Below are 7,838 nucleotides of genomic sequence, written 5' to 3' on the forward strand. Positions count from 1 at the left end.
AAGAATAACCAATCTGGGAAAATAAAACTGGGTGTGAATTACAACATGGGCCTTGTTGAAAGAGAAGATCTTGAACTGGTTCCATCTGGTCCTACCTTGGTCAGATGTGGGAAATTCCTTATGCTCCCACCACCTCCTTCTGGTGTTCAAGATCTCTCGAACCTCCAGGGGGTTAACGAGCATCCTTATCATTAAGGATGTCTGTGTGGAGTGGTCCAAGGGGATCAGGAGCAAAGTCACAGGACCAGACAGATGTCATCGTTGAGGGACATCAGTAGGCATCGTGTGCCCTGCAGTGTCCTCAGTGGCATCACTGAAGAGACATCTGGATGCTGGCCCCTCACAGCCCCAGCTTCTGGCCACGGATGCTGCACTTTAGGGAGGATATTGGTCCTGAGTCTCATGCCTTCCTGCTTACACAGCTCCTCTCCTTCCTCTTTTCCTGCTCATTTGTGCCAATGGTTTGTACATTTTGAAGCGTAACTTTTGAACTTACAATGAAGTAGTTTTGTAGTCCGTTTCCTGATTTCGCCCAGAGTGACTCATTCACATTCTAGAAAGAGCCCTGGGAGTTCTGAGGAAGGAGTTTCTCAGGAAGAATAATGCCTTAAAATACTGTAACCTGCCAAAAGCGGTTATTAGATTTGATGATTTAGAGTTTATTGGTGACCTCTGACACTGAACTGGAGGAAGCCATGTCTTAGGACCAAGATTCAGAGAGCATTCAGAAGGGTTTTCTTATTGGTTGGTTGGTTAGCTGTTTCTAGATATGAAGTTTTAAGTGAATACAAAAAGGCACTGGAACTTTCCATAGTGATGGGGAAAGACCACAAGCTGGTCCAGGTCTCAGTCACTCAGAGCTCAGAAGACATCTGTCACAATTAAAGCCAAGAACCCAGGACTAACAGAGGAAGCAGTGGGTCAGGTCCAAAGGAATGAGATGGAGAGAGGTTATTGGCCAGCGGGTTGGAAAAGTTCCTGTAGAGAAGTTTTGCAGTGACTGACATCTTTTGAAAGCCCTTGCTTCCTGCAAGTGACCTTTCTCAGTTACAAGGGACTTTCCACAATTTGATGAGTGAATGCCCGAGGAAGTGGTAGTTAACTTGTGTCTGGAAGGAAATATAGGTTAGCTTGGTAACTTAGAGGGAATAAAGGTCATTCTAATTAAGAGGATTTATTGAATGAGGACAGAAGTGGTCTAAGTCTGGCATATCCTGAAGACTCTTAGCAAACTGGCATATTCAAATCAATGTTTTCCAGGAGTTGGCGTGTGTTCTGAGAGTCTCAGTGCAACTTTGATTTTGTGTCTTGTGCTTTTCTTTGAGTGTAAGTGTGTAAGCTATTTAAGTTAGGTTATAAACGTGAAGGCTCAGCCTACAACTTTTATTTCAAAGGGCAGACAACGCTGGTGGAATTATAGCCCTTTTGGTATAGTTTTAACAAAATGCTGTGATTCTTTGTTTTCCTTCCCTTACCTCACCAAAGAGCTTCTTGACCTAGATCTGTGCAGATTGTGATGTACACACAAATCACTTGAGGATTGTCAAAAATGCAGATTCTACCACTTATATGTGGAACCTAAAAAATAGTACAAATGAACTTATTTACAAAACAGAAACAGAATCACAGACATAAAAATCAAACTTATGGTTACCAAAGGGGAAGGGGGGAGGGTTAAACTAGGAGTTTGGGATTAACAGGTGCACACTACCATATATAAAGTAGATAACCAACAAGGTCCTACCATATAGCAGAAGGAATTGTATTCAATATCTTGTAATAACCTATAGTGGAAAATAATTTTGAAAAGAATATAAAAATAGGATATAGATACATACATATATATGTATAACTGGATCACTTTGCTATACACCTAAAACTAACACAATATTGTAAATCAACTATAGTTCAATGAAAAACAAATTGCAGATTCTGTTTCCGTAGGTCTGGCGGGGGAGAGGCCTAAGAGTCACGCTGATGATGCTAGTCTGAGGACCTATTTTGAGTAGAAGTCACTCAGTGAAGGGGAATATGTTTGGTAGCAAAAAGGGGTTGAGCTTTATAACCAGGAAGGCCTGGGTGGTTTGAATTCTGGCTCTGAGATTTATGATGACTTGAAACTTGTGTGACTTAGACAGGTTGTTTAAGCCCTTTGAGCCTTGTTTCCTTATCTGGAAAGTGGGGATAATGACTCTGCCTTTACAAGGACCATTCTAACCTATACATTTCCTCCTACATGTCTTGTTCACCCTTTCATCTCCAGTGCTAAGCACAGTACCTGACGTATAACAAATAATCCATAAACGTGCAGTGAATGAATGATTGAGTGAATTAACGAATTACCAAAAAATAGGTTTGATTGTAAATTTTAGGATGTAAATGGAATATGCAGCAGTGTCTGGCCCTAAGAGACATTTTCATAAATGTTGGTTTCTTCCCTTCCCTTTCCCTCTGAAACCAAAGCTGAATTTGGGTGTGTCTCTCAAACTGTTGAAGCAACAACATATAAAATGGGTGCTCTCTTTAGGATCCTTCAGTGAAATAACAGTCACACTTCCAATGACAGACGCTTGATGGATTTTTGAGGGAGCAGTTCCATAATGTTGTTGTTCCACAGAAATGGACCAGGGTAAATTCAACAATCCCTTCTCACAAATTGATCATCGGAATCTATGTACATGTCTTACCTGCTGCTGGAGCCCTGGTAGGGAAGCAATTGTGAGAAAACACAAAGCTTTTTAGAATTCTGTGCATTTAGAAAAAACTGGAACCAGATATACAGCTGAATTTGGAAATACGAATTTCACAAGAGTTAACATGAATTCACGTATTAGTATGACTTAGTTTAATCAGATTGCTTTCCTCACTTTCAGTCAGTCAACAGTATTTACTAAGTACCTGCTGTGTACCAGGGACTGAAGGAGAGGCTGATCAATCTCATCACATCTTAGGCAGGAAACCTTGGGCAGTTCCTGAATTAATGATGATGAGTGAGCCCATGAGCTGGCTGGATAGTTAGATAGATGGGACAACCATTGATTCTAAAAGCAGCCAACCACACTAGTGGTGACCAGTGGGGAGAAGGAAGGAGGCAGGGGCAAATTAGGGCCATGGGATTAAGAGATACAAACTACTATGTATAAAGTAGATAAGCTACAAGGATATATTATACAGCACAATGAATTATAGCCATAATCTTGTAATAACTTTTAATGGAGGATAATCTGTAAAAATACTGAATCACAATGAATTGAAGCTAATCTAATGTTGTAAATCAACTATACTTCAACAAAAATAAGTGAAAAATAAAAACACTCAACCGTATTGAGATTAGGAGTACTTAGAAATGTAAACGGCATCAGTTGAAGTACTGTCACTGTGTTTTTTATAGCTGTGAGAGAAATATTGAAAAGTGGTAGAGGGGAAGAGGGGTATAAGCAAAAAACACTATCAAAACAAGTCTTCTTATTGTTCTGGAGATATTGTCTCAAGAAATCAGTCTTTTCTTATTAGAAAAAGTGAAGGTGAGAAATAACTGCTCTTATTATTTAATAAGTAAAGTGAGTCAGAGCAGAAAGACCGCTCAGAGTTATATTTTTCTGGGAGGATAAGGGTGGAGACTGAAGGGGCCAAGTATACTGAAACTCGTTTCCAAATGGGAGAATGTGGTCTTGAGAGTAGGTGCAAAAAACAGACCAATAAGGGAACCATGTGTCAAGAAGGCAGTACACCGGGAGGAAATGAAACATGGCCCTAGGCAAATGGAATTCATCTTGAAGCAGAGGAAGAGGAGGAGGTAAAAGAAAAGGGGCGGGGCGGGGGGGAGACAGAGAGAGAGACAGAGAGAAAGACAGAGAGAAAACCAGGAGAGAAATCTACACCTTAAATTAGCCATGTGTCCATCCTTCCTGTTAAGCAAAGTGGATGGACTATACTAAGTGGTTTTCAGATTGTCCTTTGTACATTTTAGGGGCATGGGAGGGGTCTTCTCAGGGTGTAGGTGTTCAAAAGTGGCTAGAAACTAATGACCCAGGGATGATCTCTAGATCTAACAAATTAGGATTTTCTGACTTTTATCATCCCCCTAATAGGGAAGGATTGATGATGAAAAGCAAAATAACACTTCTATTTTATGCTTCCAATTAACTGAGAAACTTATTGTACTTGCTAAGTAATCTGTATGTAATGTGATTTGATGATTAGCAATTAACACTAGTATTTCCAAAATCTTGTTAATTTCATGCATGCATCGTTTGGAAGAGGAATCCTGGATTCATTTTGACTCATTGAACCACCAAGTTCCACTAGTGGTGTCAGGATGGAATAGGAAATGGACTAAGGTCCTGGAAAGAATTGCTGTACAAGTGATGCCCCCGATAATCCACATGTTGTACACAAATGATCTTAATTCGGGCAGGTTATGAGCTTAGTGTTGGCATTAGATTTTATTTGATTGGGTAATGTGGAGACTTGCCCTCTCTTAGCTCCAGCGAAGTAAAGAGTAAAGCACCCATGAAGAGGTACCAATGTTTTATAGGCTTTTTTGGTAAAATGAAATGACTCCTCCTAGTGGCAAATTAGGGGGTAGGGTGGACTCTAAGAGAAGGAGGGAAGAAAGCGCAGGGTGACGGTGAACAGCCAGTTAATTCCTTCTGAGCCAATCGTAGGGTGAGTTACTGACTATGCCGGGTTAGGAAAGGATGCACAGAGAGAGGATCTATAGGGCAGACAAAAAGAAGGTGTTGACCAGAATCTCTTTTCTGTAGTTCAGAATGCTGACCCCACAGTTCGGATCACAGGTTTTTTGGAAGGTGGATGGGTCTTCTAGGTAAAATGAAGGAAACAGCATAAGCTCCTCCCAACTCATTAATAATCAAGAGTGCCTTTTTAGAAAAACTTTCGGTGTGGTTAAGATTGACTAAAAGAATCTAATTCCTATAATTTTATCTTTGCCAATATTATTTTAATAGAAAACTGATTTTTAAAAATTCTTAGTTGTAGGAAACAGTTTATGTTTCATTGTTGGCAAGCAGTAGCTGGCTATGTTGGTAAACTGTCACACAGATGCTGTGGGACACCTTCTCCTTGAAAGAACTGACAGTATTAGAGAAGGAACACAAAAGCCGCTGGAGTGTGTATTGACTTTGTAAATCGTGTTCGGATAAGTAGCTGCCACCACCAGAAAGACCCACGGTCAAGGCTCGGTTCACTCCCCTAGCCCTTCAGCCCCTTGAATTTGCAGAAGCTGCATCTCATCTGCCTGTTAGTTTCAGGGTAGGTTTGTGCTGATAGTATTCTGACAAAGGTCAATAACTATCTCAAATAATGTTGTGTTACATCCAACACATTAAAAATAAAAAGCCGAAAGCAGTTACTGAATTGTTTTCATCTGGCAGTTAAGGGAAATTGGTTTTTGACCTGTCCTTATGTCCATAAATAGTTAATCCCATTATTGTAAAGAAAATGAAGCTATTAGCCTTATTTATAGAAGAATATTTTAGAAGAGTGAACAACTGGGGCCGGAGAATACTTTCTCAGGCTTTTAAACGCAGTTAGGAGATTTTCAACTAAGAAACCTAGAATGGAAATTACTCTTCTAAATGTAATTTGAACACAGTATTTTGTGTATCATTATCTGTACAGAAACAACTATAAGAACCATATATTTTGAAGCCAAATGATTTTCCCGAATCATATGCCTTTTCTAATCCATACAGCTAAACATTCTGATACCTCCAAGTCTTATTCTGGAGCCATTTGTCAGAATTATATCAAAAGCTTAGTGCTTGGGCTTCCCTGGTGGCGCAGTGGTTGAGAGTCCGCCTGCTCCTGCAGGGGACGTGGGTTCGTGCCCCGGTCTGGGAGGATCCCACATGCCGCGGAGCGGCTGGGCCCGTGAGCCATGGCCGCTGAGCCTGCGCGTCTGGAGCCTGTGCTCCACAACGGGAGAGGTCACAGCAGTGAGAGGCCCGAGTAACGCAAAAAAAAAAAAAAAAAAAAGCTTAGTGCTTATGCTGTCATATTATCACCAGGGGCAATACCTTCAAGCCCTAAATGAAATAAACATGTATAGTTGTAATTTACCTGCTCACCTCTTTATTTTGTTTTTTTTCCCCACCGTTCTTTACTGTTGTCTGTAAACAAAGTCACACCTCTGTGACTTCCAGGACTTCGAACAGTTTACGAGAATGTTAGAATCACTTTTGACATTTCAGGGCTTGACACATATGACTAATGATGTCCTTGATAATGCAGGATGTGTTTTGCTGCTTGAAAGCTCTAATGTACTTAAAATTGATGGAAAGAACTAATTTCCTTGAGGTGACAAGTCAGTGTATAGTGAGTTAATTGCATGCACAAACTCTCTTTTCAAGACAAGCCAAGATTTTATTTTCCAGCACAGAATGGTGAGTGCATGATCAGATCCCCTAGGTAACTGAAGCCTTTCCTCCTGGCGTGCAAAGTATTTAGTGTCTGGGTGCATTTCACAGAGTAACCGTCTTCCGTTTAGCATCCTCACTCAGTGAGGATGAGGTCACCCATCATAACCGTGAATGGCCTGGCCGTGTGAATTAGAGATTTGTTGAAAGTCTGTGGCAACACTGATCCTTGGCTCTTTCCCCGCCCCCTGATACTGAATTTAATGTAAGGCTCCATACATGTTTTTTGGCCTTATCATTCAAGTCCTTTGTCACATTAACTGAGCCATAGCATCTGTCTCCTTGCTTTTCCTGTCCCACTTCAATCTCTAGAAAATTTGCAAATTTCTTTGCTGTGATTTTCCTGCTAACCCTGACCTCCTGGAATGCCTTCTCTCCTCCTGAATCCAATACACTTTTAAGTTCCACCCTTTCTCTGAAGGCTTCGCTGACCAGCTTAGGGACCACCTTGGCTGTGTTCTCAGTCCCCTGGACCGTCCGGTCCTGTAATTTCTCTGTGTGCATATCTCCCCACAATCCAGATTCTGGATTCTGAGCTTCTCAAAGGCAGGTTCACTACCATAATTGTGTATATCCCTTCCTTATCCAGTACATATGTGTATATGTAGTTGAAGCAGTTGGGCAAATTGAAAATTAATATCCTGAGTCCATCTCTTTGCCTTTATATTAGCCTGATCCCCTAAACTAGAAGATTATAAGCTTATTGAGGACAGGGACCATGGTTGACATAACTTTCAATCCCCAGCACCCAGAGGCTACCATGTTATAGGTGCTCTGCATTTTGTTGAACTGAACTGAATTACCTCTTGAACTGAATTAACAGGATATACATGCCTGTTTCAAAGATGTTCAGAGAAAAAAGATATTTCATAGCATTCCTTGATAACTGGGCTTCTGAACATTATTTGTGTTTAACTCAAGTTGTCCTAGTTGAGATGGCTTCTGCTTTGGCTTTGGCAAAACCTTTGGCTACTGATGACAGCTTGACTTAATCACCACTTCTAATGAGAGTTGCATTATTCATGTACACAGCCTCGCAATAGTTTAAATACTTTAAAATAAAATGACAAATATCCCAAGATACTTTAAATTATATGAATGGGGCACATCCAGCTGGGAACTGTAAGCATGGCTCTTATTATTAAAGCTTTACATGGAGATGTATAGCTGCATTTCCAAATTTCTGAGTCTGAATCTCGGCTTTATTTAGAGAATGCTAGAATCATTGGCTAAAAGTCAAGTCATTTGACTGATCAGCTGACAATATTTCTCTATATTGACTGGTGGATGTACAGCTTCCCACAGCACCCCCTGGTGACAGTCCCCGTATTTACCACCCAAAGCCTGTTTGGAACATGATACGGTTGGTGGCTGATGAACAATGTTGAGACATGGCAT

Source organism: Aethalodelphis obliquidens, unplaced genomic scaffold (genome assembly GCF_003676395.1).
Source record: "Aethalodelphis obliquidens isolate GAN/ISIS:26980383/991018 unplaced genomic scaffold, ASM367639v1 scaffold62, whole genome shotgun sequence".
Lineage (NCBI taxonomy): Eukaryota > Metazoa > Chordata > Mammalia > Artiodactyla > Delphinidae > Aethalodelphis > Aethalodelphis obliquidens.